The following is a 17,352-nucleotide window of genomic DNA, read 5'->3' on the forward strand; positions in this document are numbered from 1 at the left end:
CTGGAACTGAGAATGCTCCTCTTGAAACAATCCAATTCTCTTTTCCTTCTTTGCCCTTTACCTCTATTTTTCAGATGAAAGAGGCTCAAGACAATAAAATTCTCAATTCCCCAAGATGAGCTACATCAACTTTCACCTCCTGCTGGGCGTGTCTCTGATATCCCCCTCCAGCATAAGATCGGCCTCATGAAGGACATCCAAGGCGCCTTCCCAGGGAATATCTGTGCTTTTCTCTCCACCAGGAAATTAAAGGTTGAAAATAAATGGTCTTTGGTGCCTTGGAGTTTTGAGAAGCTCGATTTCTTTTTAAGCAGGAAACAGAATCAAAATGCAGAGGAAGTGTTACTATACCCCAGCAAGAAAACCACGGAAAGAGAAAGAAGGCTAGGTAGGATCTAATAAGGGTGCTGGAGGCAAATCCTAAGGACAAGCTGAGGATTTAAAAGGATTAATGTTGCTTACGAAAGAACTACCAGAGAAGTGACAAAAATGTGAAGAGGTGACTGCATAGGCCAATCTGAAGATGCTTAAGGGAACTATGGAAAAGACCATATTAAGCTCAAAGGAAAATGTAGACTCCACTGTCACCCTCAGAGACTTAATCAAACACCTTCACCAGACATTGAATGCTGGGGAAGTACCTCAGCCTTAACGAAAAATAAAATAAAACAAAAGAAACAAAAGAAATTAAAATTAAGTTAAACTAAATTAAAATAAAATAAATAAGTGTCCCTCTGTGAGGGCCAGCATGCTGAATGAATGAAGGGACAGTTGTGGTTCAGCTTTTAATTTTAAAAACTCTTTTCTGACTAGGACCTTTTCCACTAAATACCAAGGATTGAACTCTGTGGCAACACAGTTCCCAGTGAAACAGGAAGCGGGTCCCCACTCAGAGGGAAAGAGCCTTGCTCTGAGGCTCAGAACAAACTCTGGATTCCAAAGGACCCCATCCAGCTACAGGTGTTGAAAACCATCAAACTCAGGGCTTTGCCCTGCCTGACCCTGAATTAATATGAGTCCTATGCAGCTCCATAGCAGATGCGGCCCGCAACGTCTCGTTCTGCCCTGAGTATACGTCAGTCTACCAAGAATGTAGCCTTCCTTCTTCCTCCCTGTTCCCAATTGCTGGATCCCTGAACATAAACCAGTTCCCTCCTGGACTGGAGTCCTGAGCACAGGTGATTTGTTAGCTGCCAGGAGGGTGGGAGAGGTTGGGGGTGGAAGGGCTGGACCCTGCGGGGTAGAGCTCCGACCTTAACATGCCTGGAATCAGTAGCCTGGGGAGTGCTGTCACCAAATTCGAGAGCCCTATTCTAGTACCCTGCTCCCAGACCGACCCCCTAAGAATACTGAATCCAGCCTGTGTTGGACCCAAATCTGCCACAGCCTTTGATGTTCCGATCCAACACATTCCTACAGCCGTGCTTATCCTTCTAGATCTGGTTTACCCTCTCCCAGCCAGCTGATAAGTAAGACACTAGCAAGTCTCCCATTCTGAAGCAGATACTAGCCCCTAATCATACATAAGAATGCAGTAAGGCTTGTAGGCCCAAGGAAGGAATCTGGATCTTATTCTAAGCATGACTGGAGAATTCTAAGCAGAAGAAAAGCATAATTTGCCATGCCTTTCAAAAATGTAGCTCTGGCTACAATGTGAAGACTGGATCTTGAAGTGGTAAGGAAAGATGCTTGGCAACGAGGGGAGGAGTCAAGATGGCGGAGAAGTAGCAGGCTGAGACTACCTCAACTAGCAGGAGATCAGCTAGAGAGCTTATCTAAAGATTGCAAACACCTGCAAATCCATCGGCAGATCGAAGAGTAGAAGAACAGCAATTCTAGAAACAGAAAAACAACCACTTTCTGAAAGGTAGGATTGGCAGAGAAGTGAATCCAAAGCGACGGGAAAGATGCTTGGCAACAAGTCAGAAGGCTAGCTAGTTCTCCAGTACTCAACTAGTACTCCCATGGTAGCCTGGTGAGAAATAATGGTGAGTGAGAGAGAAAAACAAGCTTTTGTTTAGAGATGTGTTTTGTTCCGTTTTGTTTTTAATTATTATTTTTACTATGTTATATTAGTCACTATATAGTACATAATTAGTTTTTGATGTAGTGTTCCATGATTCATTGTTTGTGTAGAACACCAAGTGCTCCATGCAATATGTGCCCTCCTTAGTACCCATCAACAGGCTCATTCATCCCCCCACCCCTTCCCCTCTGAAATCCTCAGCTTGTTTCCCAATGTTTTGAAGGTAGAGTTGATTGACATTGTTATGGGGGAGAGGAACTGATGGTCGCTACCCTTGTCCATGTCAGGGGCACATGGGTTTAAACTATGGTACATAAAGAGGACCTTGGTAAGACATAAGTAAACCTTATGTTCATTATTTATCCATATGTAGATGTTGGAATTTTCCAGGGATCTAATTGTCTAATGTAACCTATAAAATTTTAATCTTAACAGTAAGTTCTTCCCAGGACATAATAATGCTTGTTCTCAAAAGTATTCCTTCCCTAAACAGAAGTTTCACAGCTTGAGTAAGTGCAACAATAGAAGACTAATACATAAACTCTATGCTGTGACTTTTCAGCAGAATTCTGCAATGGAATTAAGAGCATCTTGAACCATTTTCTGAGAGTCTGCTAGAGTTTGTTTCAAAAATATATCTTGAGTGCCATCTATGAGTGTATTCGAAAAGTTCCACAAAATAATGTGGGTCATTGACAAAGACTCCTCTATTCCCCTGGAGAAAAAACCTTTGGTAGAATAAGCTGAATAGCTTGGAATATGTTAACACTCATTGACAGTATTTCCAATGTCATCATCAATTATACATCAACACATAAGGCATCTATTAATGTTCTCATTTGAATTCACTCAATTGCATGCAAATGGCTCAGCCAATGTAGGGATGAACGGCCTTCTGATGTAACAGTGCAGTTTTTCCACCATCCTTTATGTGCAAAAAAATCATTTTTATTGCTTATGAGCTTTTCCAGTTCTTCACAGAATTATTCCTTTGCCTACCCCCCCTTTTTTTTGGTTTAAGAGTAAATCAGTCTTATATCCTTTAAAATATGTTAGACAATTTTATCAACTTGAAGAGGTGAGTTGGGAATGTCTAACGGTAGCAAGCTTTGCGACATGCTTGAAGTACACTATGTGTATACAGACCACACCAGAAAACCTGGAGTGACACTGATATTCTCCCAGTTGTTCTCCCAGATGTGTAGGGAAGTGTGTGGACACATGTACTACTCAAAGTCTTCAAATGCAAAGTTGATTTTGTAAATACAATAAAAACCCATCATTGAATGAAAACCCATCATTGAATGAAACCCCCCAAAGAAATATACAAGCATCACCACTCCTCTCACAGCATATGTGGAATCTCTTAAGCACTACAGTAATAGCAAGGGTTCCCTCTCAATGTGGATTACAATTCTGTATTTATATAAACTATTCTTCAGTAGGAAATGATCAGGACCACAGGGCTCTCTGCTAGTTTGCAATCCTGTCCCTTTCCAACATATTCTCATTCTATCACCTTATACCATGTGTTTTGCAGATTTAGTCAAGAAATGCCACTCTTTCTCCACAATGAAATCTTAAAGAAATTCCCAAATTTATAGTTTGAGACAGATGGCTCAGTTATGCAGTATAAGCAACAAAGTCCTAACTAGATCATTGATTTCATTTATGAACTTTGCCTCTGAACAAAAACTGATGGTTCTTGGATTTTAAAACAAACAAACCAAAAACAAACAACAAAAAAATAGCACCCCAGTAATCCCAACCATGTATCAAATTATCAAATGTCTTAGAAGAACAATGACAGATACGATTGTTACCTATGTCTGTACCCCAGAAACCATCAGAAGCTAAGCATACTTGTGGCTTCAGAACTTTTATTTTATTTGCGTAGTCTATCACCACATGAATTCCAGAAATGAAGTTTAAGGGAAAAATGGCCAGCAGGCTCAAAGAAGTCATTTCAAACACAGGATCTACTCAGTTTCCAGCTGGAAGAAACATTCAGTTACTCTTAGTACCTGAGAGGGTATTTCCACTACCAACAGTTGCCAACTCTCTCCTAAAAAGGTCCTCTTCTGGTCGCTGAAGATTTCCTGCTATAGTAGGCAAGGGTGATGAGGTTTTCTGCCAACATCACTTAGTGGAGTCAAATACTCCAAAGCAACACTCCAATATGTGATACCATCAACTCCACAATATCAAAATAAACAAAAATCTCTACAGGGACCCATAATATACATGGCACACATGATGCCGATGGCAGTAAGCACACAGTCCCTTTTGGTTCCATCTACCTGGTACAATTGATTCTTGGTCCTTTTGACCCTGTTATTTGATAAATTGATTTCTTTCTTTATATTCTTCTTTCAATAGTCCTTTGGAGATAATATCACAAAATCATTGCTCTTGAAATGCCTTTATCCATTCTTGCTTTTGCCAAGTTTGAAAATTATGATGGGATATAAATTTACAAAGATAAGGCAGATATCAGAGAAGAGGACTTTGTTTTCATCAAAGCCAATCACCATGAACACACATCCAGCTCGTACAAGAGGGAGGAAGTTCTGGGGTCATAGTCCTAAAGCTATAAATAACATCCCTAGCCACTAACGGCATAACCCTGGAAAACTCCTCCAACATTTCCCTGTCTCAGTTGCCTCAGCTAGAAAATGGGAATAACCACCCTTCCTCAGCCTACTTCACAAGAAGATTATTGAAATATAATAATCCTTTGGCAAATTTTAATTTCAATTCATGTAGCTGTATGCATAATCAATCAATGATAAAACTTAGGTAACTTAAATAAGCAGAATAGATAAAACTCTCCTTTAGTGGACCTGGAAATATAACATGTCTCATCAATAGTCAGAGTCAAGAAAAAATGTTTTGTTTTGTTTTGTTTTTGTTTTAATTCTGAGAGATACATTTGGTAAGCAAGTTAATAGCTGAGCACTCACTATGTGAGCCTTCAATTCATTCGTGCCTCCTCTCATTGAATCCTCTCAGGAACCTTATAAGGGAGATACTCTCTTTTTAAACAAAAGTTGTATGTTTTATATGAAGCAGAGGAAGACTTATTTTTCCTAATCCTTTCCCATATTTTTAACCAATTATGTTTTTTTAGTAGACTGATAGGGGATAAGTCAAGCCCTTGCTCAGGTTTTTTGTTTGTTTGTTTTTTGCCTTTTTTTTTTTTTTTTTAATGTGACAACTGTTCTTTGTTATTTTTGGCTTCAGGTTTGACTTTTTTTTTTTCTTTTTAAAGATTTTATTTATTTATTTGACAGACAGAGATCACACGTAGGCAGAGAAGCTGGCAGAAAGAGAGGAGGAAGCAGGCTCCCCGCTAAGCAGAGAGCCGATGCCGGGCTCGATCCCAGGACCCTGAGATCATGACCTGACCTGAAGGCAGAGGCTTTAACCCACTGAGCCACCCAGGTGCCCCCAGGTTTGACTTTTTAAAAGTAAATCTGAAAAAAAAATAATAAAAATAAATCTGATGGACACACTCTAGTCCTGGTTCTAGTCTTTTTTCGTTTAACTGAAGTATGTTGGTGTACAATGTGATGCTAGTTTCAGATGTACAACTTAAGAGCGAGCTAGTCTTACTTCCAATTTCCAGGGAAGATGTCTGAGCCTTAGCAAGTTAAGTATTTTTGCCCACTGTCGCTTCCCAGCAGACAACCGAGCAAACAGTCAAACCCTGGGTATTCTGACTATAAAACCCTTAATGCTTAAAGAAAAGGAAACAGAGAATAGAAAAACAATAGAAAAAAAATTAACCAAACTAAGAGTTAAGCGAAACAAAAGATAAATAAAATTAACAAACCCTTAGCTAAGGAAAAAAAAAAGAGAAAAAAAAAACCCAAATCAATGAAATTATAAATGAAAAAGGAAACATTACCATAGATGCCACAGTAATTCAAAGGATCATAAGAAGTATAAACAATTATACTCCAACAAACTGGGCAACCCAGGAGAAATGGAAAAATTCTTAGAAACATATAAATTTACCAAGACTGAATAAAAAATAAATAGAAAACCCAAATAGACCAATTATTAGTGACAAGGTTGAATCAGTAATCCAAAGTTTCCTGCTGAAGAAAAGCCCAGGACCAGATGGATTCACTGGTGAATTTTTCTAAACATTTACAGAAGACTTAGCCCCGATACTTTTCAAACCCTTCCCCAAAAAACTGAAGAAGAGTGCACACTTCCAAACTCATTTTAGAAGGCCAGCATTATCCTGATACCAAAGCCAGAAAAGGAAATTACTAGAAAAGAAAAATACAAGCCAACATCCCTGATGAATATAGATGCAAATTTTTTAAACAAAATGCCGACAAACTGAATTCAGTCATTCACCAAACTAAAAGAGTCATTCACCATGATGCATGCAAGTACAGTTCAACATACACAGATCAATCAATATATCACATTAATAGTATATATGAAAAAAAAATATGGTCCTCCCAATAGAGATAAAAAAGCACTCAACAAAATTCAACACCCATTCATGAATTCTTTAAAAAACCTCAACAAATTAGGCAGATAGTTACAGAAGGGAGGGGGTGAGGGGATGGGACAATTAGGTGATGAGTATTAAGGAGGGCACATGAAGTGATGACCACTGGGTATTATACACAACTAATGATCATTGAACTTTACATCAAAACTAATGATGTACTATATGTTGGTGAATTGAACATAATAAATAGAAAAAAGAAGGAACAACCCCAACATAATAAAGGCCATATATGACAAACCCAGAGCTAACATCATCCTCAATGGTGAAAGGTTGAAAGCTTTTCCTCTAAGATCAGAAGCAAGACAAGTGCGCCCACTCTCACCACTCTTATTCAATATATTACTGTAAGTCCTATCTAGAGGAATAAGAAAAGAAAAAGAAATAAAAGGTATCAGAATTAGACAGGAAGAAATAAAATTACCTCTACTTGTAGATGACATAATTTTTTATTAACATATAATGTATTATTTGCCCCAGGGGTACAGGTCTGTGAATAGCCAGGTTTACACACTTCACAGCACTCACCATAGCACATACCCTCCCCAATGTCCATAACCCCACCACCCTCTCCCTACCCACCCCCAGCAACCCCAAGTTTGTTTAGAGAGATTAAGAATCTCTTATGGTGGGGTGCTTGGGTGGCTCAGTGGGTTAGAGCCTCTGCCTTTGGCTCAGGTCATGATCCCAGGGTCTTGGGATCGAGCCCTGCATCGGGCTCTCTGCTTGGCAGGGAGCTTGCTTCCCTTCCTCTCTCTCTGCCTGCCTCTCTGCCTACTTAAGATCTCTGTCAAATAAATAAATAAAATCTTAAAAAAAAAAATCTCTTATGGTTTGTCTCCCTCCTGATCTCATCTTGTTTCATTTTTTCCTTCCCTATCCCCCAAACTCTCTACATTGCCTCTCAAATTCCTCATATCAGGGAGACCATATGATAATTTTCTTTCTCTGATTGACTTATTTCACTCAGCATAATGCCCTCTAGTTCCATCCACATCATTGCAAATGGCAAGATTTCATTTCTTTTGATGGCTGCATAATATTTCATTGTATACATATACCACATCTTCTTTATCCATTCATCTGCTGATGGACATCTAGGTTCTTTCCATAGTTTGGCTATTGTGCACATTGTTGCTATAAACATTCGGGTGCATGTGCCCCTTCAGACCACTATATTTGTAGTAGATAACATAATTTTATATAAAGAATCCTAAAGACTTACCCCAAAACTGTTAGAGCTAATCAATGAATTCAATAAAGCTTCACCATACAAAATTAACTTACAAAAATTAGCCATGTTTCTATAGAATAACAACATAATTTCTGAAAAAGAAATGAATTCCAATTACAATAGCACCAAAAACAATAAAATATTTAGGAATAAAATAGCAAGAAACAATAAGAGTAACTCAATTATAAATTGTGCAAAGGACCTAAATGGACATTTCTCCAAAGAAGATATATGAAAGGCCAACAAGTACATGAAAAACACTCAATATCACTAGTCCTTAGGGAAATGCAAAACCACAATGTGAGCTTACCTCACACATGTAAGGATGACCATCACCAAAAAGACGAGATCCAAAATGCTAGCACAGATGTGGAAAAAAGGGAACCCTTGTGCACCACCGGAAGGAATGTAAATGGAAAGCAGTATGGAGAATGCCACTTCTGGGAACATATCCAAAGGAAATGAAAACACTAACTTGAAAAGATATCAGCCCTGCCATATCCATAGCAACATCATTTACAACAGCAGACACAGGGAAACAACTGAAGTGTCCGTCAATGGATGAACAGATATAGAAGCTGTGGTACATATACATACAATGGAATATTATTCACCTATTTAAAACAGGAAGGAAATCCTACCATTTGCAACACCATGGATGGACCTTGAAGGCATTATGCAAAGTGAAACACGTGAGACAAAGACAAATACTACATGATCTCACACGTGGAATCTAAAAAACAAAACCAAATTTGCAGAAAAAGAGATCAGAGGGCTGGTGGAAAGAGACAGGCATGGAGGAAGGTGGTCAGAAGATACAAATGTCTAGTATTCAGATGAGTAAGTGCTAGGAATACGATGTATGACATGATGACTATAGCTAGCACTACTGTATAACAGATAGAAAAGTTGGTAGGAAAGTAAAGAGTCTGCATCACAAAGAATTTTTTTCCTTTTCACTTTTCTTCTTGTCATATCTATAGGAGAAGGTGAATGTTAGCTCAACCTATTGTGGTACTCACTACACAATATATGGAAATGAAACCATCCTGTTGTATGCCTTAAATTTATACAGGGATGCATATCAATTATTTCCCAATAAAACAGGGGAGAAAAAAATCCATGCTCGTCACTACTGTTAGATGATCGTCTAGAGAGCTGTGAATTCTTTACTCAGAACCCTCCTCCCCATTCTACATCCACTCCCTGGGTGTTTTAGCGCTTTTTATTCCCATTCTTCTCACTTCCTAAATTAGTCTCCTCTGATTTACTGAATCCTCTAGATCCGGTCAAGCTCACCAAAAACCATGGCTTTGGCACATGTCTCTCTCACAAAATCCCGTTTCATACTGATCACTCTCTTAGGTTGCATTAATCTGTCAATCACGTCTTAGATGTGTCCTCCAGCTTGGCTTTTCCATGAAGGCACAGATTGTGTGACATGTGTCTCTTCTCTCTCTCTCTCTCTCTCTGTCTCCATCATGCTTAAGACTGTACTAGGTTAACAGAACACCCATTCATGAATTCTTTAAAAAACCTCAACAAATCAGGCAGATAGTTACAGAAGGGAGGGGGTGAGGGGATGGGACAATTAGGTGATGAGTATTAAGGAGCTCTTCAACAATGACTTGAAGACATTAACAAACCCTCTATTTGCCCTCCTCAAGTCCAGGCTGGCTTTCCTATTCCAGATGCCATCCAGGCAAATACCCACAAACAACATGCTGGGCCCAGGTAAGCAAGACCAACCTCTTCCATTGACTGGGAACCTGGCCAAACAAGCAACCGTGTGAGGCAAAAGAAGCACAGGTCCTAGCGAAGCCCAGAGTGGCACCAGCCACCCCAACCTGTGGGGCTACAAGAAGATTGTTTGGCCAGTGTGGTGTTTAGGCTGAACTTTTAAGGATTGTGTCATAATTACAATAAATTCTTACCAAATGTGCCTTCTCCTCCCAGCACTTTTAATGTGTCACCTCACATAATCCTCTCAATAACTCTATGAAAAAGATGCTAACGTTACTCCATTTTACCAGTAAGAAAAGAGGAGCTGAAGGAGAAGAATTAAGCCCAGGGTTCCTAGTCCGCGGAAGAAGGAAGACTGAAATGCAGGCAGGCTGGTGCCCAGAGACCACACCTTTAACCGGGAGTCCAGCCTTCCTCTCAGGTAGGTTAGTCACTGGGGAGGGAGAGGAAGGATGGTCCAGGCTGAAGGCCCTGCACACCTGAAGACACAGGAGGAGCTCAAGCAACCTACGTAGAGCAGCTGAAGGAGCTCTCTGTAGGCCTCTGACAGTCTCAGGTGAGGCTCTGGTTGCCCTGAGATGGACATTAGCCGTTTTCCAATTCAGGCATGGCACAAAAACTCGGTCCTAGGGTGGCCAACCTATCCCTGAGGGGAGTCTGAGCTGCCCAGAGGCTTTTGGTGAGCTGCGGGCCCCAGGAACTGTGCCTCACCATGACCCCCCTGCCTGCCTGCCCCAGTGGCCATAGAGTCCTCCCTGCCGTGCATCGGTTTTTCATTAGCTACTAATAAGCTACGTGACATTGGGCAAATTACTCAGCTTTTCAATGATTTAGGTTCTCATCTGTAAAATGGGCATAGTAACAGCGTTTACATGCAAACTTGGTCTTGAGGACTAAATGTAGACAAAAGACATAGCAGAGTGCCTAGCTCATCATAAATGCTGATCAAGCTGGGGCCTAAACATTGAAAAGGCTCATCTCATCCGCATCTGCAAATCTGTGCACGATCTGGGACAAACAAAGCTTTCAGATACCTTCGCCTTCTCCTTTTCTACCGGTGTGCAGAAATATTTTTTAAAAACAGTTATCTATCAGTTATATGTCAGTTATAAAAGTGTTAAATAAATCCGTGAAGGCAAACAAAAAAGGGAAAGAGACCAGAGCCATCCTGCTGTTGCCATGACAACGAGGCAGGTTACCTGGACAGAGATTTTGGAAATCTCTTAAAAGAATAGCCAGAGATGTTTCCGTCTCTTTGGGGAGGGACAAAGTCTTCCTTTATCCTCCACTAAAGCCACACATTGCTGAATATGTCCCAATTAACACAGGGCAAGATCTGAGAGGAGCGAGAACGTCCCGGGCAGGCAGGTGGCGGAATGGAAAGAGAGTTGGCAGGGGGCTACAAGGTAGGGGTCATATCCGTGGAAAATGCAAGATCAAACTGCCAGGATCTCTCCATTGTTTCACTTAAAATGCCCGAAGAGCATTCACCAAAAAGCATCATTCTCACACACGAAGACCCCCAACTGCTGCAGATTAACTTTAGAAGAAATTGAATCTTAACCAATAATGCTCGTTCTTACGAACAGTACTGACATGAAGAAAGTGATTAAAAACTCTGGCGGGCAGGACTTTTCTCCGCAAGTCATTTTTTATATGGAAAGGAATAAAGAGCTTAGCATTCATGACATGTGCACCCCCCTCCCCACATCTCCTCAGGGGTTGTATATAGGTCGTGTGTCTGTGTATGCGTGTGTTTCCCTCCTACGATCTGCAGTTTACACTTCACATAATAATCTTGCACACCTCTCTCTCATTTTTTCAGTTAATCGATAGTATTTTTAGAGCCACAAATAGGGGCTATTTGTAATAGTACTTCCTTTAATTGCATATTTTTCAAACATGAGACTATTAAAGTAGCTGTCCATGAAAGCAGTCATTCAATTCTCCTCTGAGGTGCCCCTTCATTCTGAAAGGGCTCACTCATCAAGCTCAATAGCATCTCTTGGCTGCCTGAGAAAAAGCAGTGGAGGAAAAAAAAAAAAAAAAAAAAAAAGCAACCTATTTTCCAGATCAAAGTAATCCCTACTCCATTGCCATGGCTGCAGACGTCTCTTTCTTCTTTTCATTGACCAGACAAGGTCCTTCTCAGAGCCCTGCTTGCTTTTTTTTTTTTTTTTTTTTTTTTTGCCTGAATTTGTTTTCTCGTTGGGAAAAGTGGTCATTAAGGTATTAGTTTAGGTTGATTGGTTCTTCAGCAACAGAAGAGGCTTCTGATGCTTTGTTATCTCTGACATGATCTCAAAACAGTGGCCTGATTATTATACAATATAGAAATAATAACTCAAGGCAGCAGGCTTCCCGTTGAAACCCACGCAGGGTAGCGAGTATATGACGACGCACCCAACCTGCTAGTCTTTTCACGGGTGTTTCTGGGGACCTCAGTGTCTGGCCACATCCCCGGACATTGCACGGGCCTTCACCTCCCTGCCCTAGCCATTGAGCCCCCCTCCCATGAATTCTCCCCAAGTTGTTGAGGCTACTGAGGACTTGCCTCCATTTATACCAACCAGTGGCGCATTCACTAGAAAGAATGGGGAGAGAGAGGGAAGGCTTTGATGTTTCCCGGGGCAGGAAATCACTTGGATGATTCTTCCAGGGCCACTTGGCAGCAGGTAGAGGGTGTGACAGCTGGTGGGAAGGTCGGCGGCTGGGATGTGACCGCTCAACCGTATCGGGAGACTGTGCTGCCCTTGCAAACTTAGAAGTTTGTTCCTATAGTCTGGTGGGGGGTAGAGACGAGAGAGAAAGATCAGAGGGCTTGGCACATACCACCTGGGAAAAGAGAATTCAAAATTATCAAATAACAAGCCGGAAGCTTTCATTACGTTTCAAGACCAAGTGACCTAAGTCGTCAAGTCTGATCTAATAAGAATGTATGACTGCCAATACCCAAGAGGTGGGATGCATGGTGATCAACCACGTAGAGCCTGAATCTGGTCTTCAAGCACCCCTCTACTCATCTGTCAAAATACAGTTGGTAACAGGCTGACTATGAGGATTGGTAATAATATTTACTGCAACCTCGCCATGTGCCAAACACTGTGCTTAGTACTCGACAAGCATTAACATCTCCTACCTCCAACAGGTCTATGGAACACTTCCTTACTGAATGCCCCTCTTTCTTACAAGGAAACAGGTATAGAGGCCTGAAGTAAGTTATCCAGATTCATACAGCTGGTGAGTGAAGCCAGGATTCAAATCCAATCAGCCCAAACTCTAGAGAACTCTTAGCCACCACTTAGGAATTAAATGAAATAATATGTAAACTATTGATTCTGGTACCACACACTCGGCAATATTACTGATCATTCATTTAACACAGCCAACATTATTACTGAACTCCCTCTGTTGCTTCATCCAAATGAAGAAAAGCGTATGACAGGGCTTCAGTAAGGGAAAGGCTTTATGAAAGCAAACGCGTCAAAAATAATTATGATAACTGGAACTGGCACACAGGAAAATTGACAATATTTCTTGATTTGAAAGTTCCATGGAGATACAGAACACTTGCAGGACTAACTGGGGGAAGCAGGAGGCTTGGGAGTGGGAGTTTGTTTCTAAAAACAACTCAGCCAAGGGGTATGGCCAAAGGTCTGGAGAATTGGCATCCTTGCTGCCTCGGCTGGGTGGAGGTGGAGATGGGGCTGGGTGCTTCCGCATTAGCCAGAGAGAGAGGGCAAGGAGAGCTGACAGACACAACCCACTCAGGCGACTAGAGAAAGCCTGACCACACACTCCCCGCCATCCGTACGCAGAAAATACATGCACAGAGCAGCTAAATCCTTCCCCTCTCCTGTGCGAAGACCTCAAGGAACCAAGCGATGCGGCCATCTGCAAAGTCTTAGGGAGAGCCAGAAAACTTATTAAAAAGCCTCCTTCATTCATTTATTGAATTAGTATTTATTGAGAATCTTCTACATGCCAAGCATTGTGAGGTGCAAAGAATATAAAAAGGATTGAGTAGGTCCCTGACCTGTAGTAGGAGTAGGAGTAAGTGGTCTAAACTGAAGAGGGTTGTACTGTGTCATTTGAAGGAGTGGTGCACAGAGAACCTGGGAGAGAAGGTGAAGACCAGGGGTACCTAGTTCTGATGTGAAGGTAGAAAGAAGTAGGGTGATGGAAGGGAGTGGGGTCCTAGACGTCTTCTCAGGGGAGGTGCCCAGTAAGGATGAGAGTGAGGGATCATGTGACCAAGGTCCTCCTCACCGCATCTCTGTCCAACTTTCTTCTTGCCTGTTGTGTGTATCAGCAAGGATTGCGTGAACACAGAGCTCCCTCAGACACTGCAGAGGACACATAAAATAAGTAAAAGATAGGGTCCCCCATCTTACAGATACTTAAAATGTGATCGTGAATCTGAAGAGGCATAAAAAAAATAATTAGATAAGCTAGGGGAGTGGGTAGCAACACAATCCCAACGTTGGCTTTACCACTCTAAAACTTGCTAACTTTTCACATGCTGCCTAGTGAGAGAGCTAAGTTTGTCATGGCTTGGACTGTTGGCCGGAAGCTGGGGAACATTCCTGAATACGTTAGTCAGTTGGCACCACAGAACACCTACAAAGAGCTCAGAAGTTAAGAGCCATCACCCTGGGGGTGCCAGAGTGGCTCAGTCAGTTGAGCCTCTGACTCTTGATTTCAGTTCAGGTCTTGACCTTAGGGGTCATGAGTTCAAGCCCTGCACTGGGCTCCACACTCGACATGAAGCCTATTTAAAAAAAAAAAAAAAGAGAGAGAGAACCATCACTCTGGAGTCAGGTCAGTTCCACAACACATTGTTTGAACTTGGGCAAGCCACTTAACCTCTCAGAGAGTGGGTCACCTCATCTGCAAAATGGAGATCATAATGGAGATCATTTCTGCAGTGGTAGTGAGAGAACTTGAGATAAAACAAGAAAAGTGCTTAGGTCAAAGTCTGCCAACCAAAAGCTCTCAATAATAATAATAATAATAATGAAGTTATAAAATATGTATTACTTATAATGGTTTACCTTTTAAATAAATGCATATAAGCAATATTAATACTGTTCTTGAGCTCAGTGCCACGGTAGAGGCAAATACAGTTAATTAACAACACTTTTAGACTCTTTACTATGAACCAGTCACTATTCTAAACACTCCATATGTTTTGACTCACTGGATTCTCACAATGACACTATAAGAAAAATATCATTATCCCCAGTTTACAGGTAAGAAAACTTGAGCACAGAGAGGTTAAGAAATTTACCCAAGGCGACACAGCAAAGCCAGGATTCAAACCCAGGCTGTTTGGCTCAGGTTGCACTCCCAACTGCTCAGCAATGCTGCTTCTTGTCATAATGAATCAGATACAGTTCTTGAAAAGAATGTTTATAAAGCAAGCTGACATATGATAAGACTCAGGAGAAGTAAAAATCATAAAAGTACCAAAGAAGAGCTGATGAGAGTTATCAAATCCAAATGGGAAAATCAAGGAAAGAGAACAGGAAAGAGAAGCAGTAGGATGCTGTGTCATGGAAGCCAGAGGAAAGAATTTTAAAGAAAGCAGGGGGATACTGGCTAGTCGTGTCAAATATTACAGTGATGGCAAAGTGGAGGAGCCTTGAGAACAAACAGGATGCAGCACAGTGAGGAACGCAGTTAAGGGAGAGAGATCTCATGGAGGGCGGAGGGTAAAGCCAAATGACGAGGGTTGGTAAGAAACTGACTCTAATCACTGTAGACTTAACTTTTTTTTTTTTAAGATTTTATTTATTTATTTATTTTATAGAAGAAATCACAAGTAGGCAGAGAGGCAGGCACGGAGAGAGGGGGAGGAAGGCTCCCCGCTGAGCAGAGAGCCTGATGCGGGGCCCAATACCAGGACCCCGGGACCGTGACCCAAGCCGAAGGCAGAGGCCCCAACCCACTGAGACACCTAGGCGCCCCTGCAGACTTAACTTTTGACAAGATTAGTAACAAAAGGAAGGCAAGAGAGAAATGTCAGTTCAAAGGATCCTTCCCCTCCCAGACAAGGGTCCTTGTTATCCCAATGGAACTTACACGTGCAGAGTGAAGATGCAAGAGATAGGTGTGGACAATTTACGACTGAGCAAAGAATATGGACAGCTTGTGTGGGGTGGCTCCACTGGGAGCTCCAGCCTTGGCAAAGAGGAACTGCCCTTCTGCCTCTGACTCAAGAAGGAAGAGGAGACAGATGGAGATACAGAGACATTTGGATATGGAGGGCAATGAGGCAATTCACATCAGCTGCTTCTGACCTTTTCAGCAAGGGAAGTTCTAGGAAGAGAAGCGTGGGTGTCATTGGACATTGGCTGGACAGCCCATTATGGAGATGCCATTTCCCCTTTCCGGCAGCCTGACAAACTCCTACCAACCCTTCAGGACTCTAACCACCTCCTCTGCCCTCCTAAGTGCCAAGGCAGAGTCGAGGCTGTGTCACCCACGCTTGTTCATTTATTTTTCTCTTACTACATCAGTCATGCCCGTTATAATTATTTTTGCTCCCATCTCGCTCATCTTTCAGTGTGAAGTCCTCGACGGTGGAGACTACATCATACATTATATACTAATTTCTCTGCCATCACATTAGTACAAAATGATATGCAGTAAATGTGTGTTGAATGAATAAATAAATTACTCCATAAGCCATACATAAAGGAATTGCAATTCAGACCCAGAAAGGGAATAACATTTTAGAACCAGCATCTTAAATGTCTAGGTTCATTTCAGATCGAAACAGTCTGCTCTTGGGCAATTACCCTAACCTCTCTGCATCTAATAACCCAAGCTCTGAAAAATGGGGAGCACAATCCATGGAACTGCGAGCTTCATTAGTGAATGCCAGTAAAGGGCTTTTTAAGTGGCAAAGCTGATAATTACAGAAAATGCCTCTGAGGGAGAAAGATGACAAAAATCTGTCTCAGGGACAATGAAGGAGCTTTCTTCTAGGATTTCCACCACATTTCACTCTGACACAAGCAGCCATGGAGGAGCCGGAGCCCTCTCAAAGGGCCTGCACCACTAGGCTCCAAGGTTATGTGTTCACCCAAGTTCATGAACTGCTGTGAAATCCTATTTGTTAGAAAGCACAAGGGAGCAAGGTCCTGTGACTCAGCACCTCCCAGCTCAGGCCCAATGTGCCCCCTACTTAACTTTCAGCCTTTTCCATTGTCCTGCCTTGTGGCTCCCGACTTCAGCCTTTAGAGAGCATCAATAGACGGCTCAATATGCTCGACCCCTGGAAATACACTTGCTCTCCCAGGAAGTACATGATAATTTATCACTGCCATTTTCCAAGTGCTAGCTTGATAAACAGATACGTGAGTGAGCCCTGAAAGCAGCCACCAGCTGACTGGCACAAGATGAGACACAGCCCAGTCCAGGTGAGCTCCAAAAAACAATGTGACATGGAATAAGAAGTTGAGTTGATGTTCTGGGACTTTTAAAAACAACAACTTCATGATTGGTGTATTTTATACTTATTTCTAAGGCCATAATCATATAAGGTATAATGTATTCTAGTTGGCTGGTCCTCAATGTAGAAGAACATTGCTGTGGAAAAGTTTAGTGAGATGATAATTCTAAAATGTGGATATTTGATTAATACTGTATGTAATTCATATCTACACAAAGGCACGCATGTTCGTACACACTTGCACACCCACACATACCCCCTCCCCCCAAAGCTCATTTTGTGGAAGGTAAATTCATAATGGATTTGTGCCCCAGATTCACACATTTCATATTAGCAATATGTGTGATTATAATGGGTAA

The 17,352-nt window shown here is 41.6% G+C and overlaps 1 pseudogene; it reads right to left on the minus strand.

Annotated features, from left to right (window-relative positions):
• Window positions 1-17,352, minus strand: part of LOC122913445 — a 43,806-nt pseudogene that overhangs the window by 25,508 nt on the left and 946 nt on the right.

The sequence above is a fragment of the Neovison vison genome, chromosome 7 (genome assembly GCF_020171115.1).
Source record: "Neovison vison isolate M4711 chromosome 7, ASM_NN_V1, whole genome shotgun sequence".
Classification (NCBI taxonomy): Eukaryota; Metazoa; Chordata; class Mammalia; order Carnivora; family Mustelidae; genus Neogale; species Neogale vison.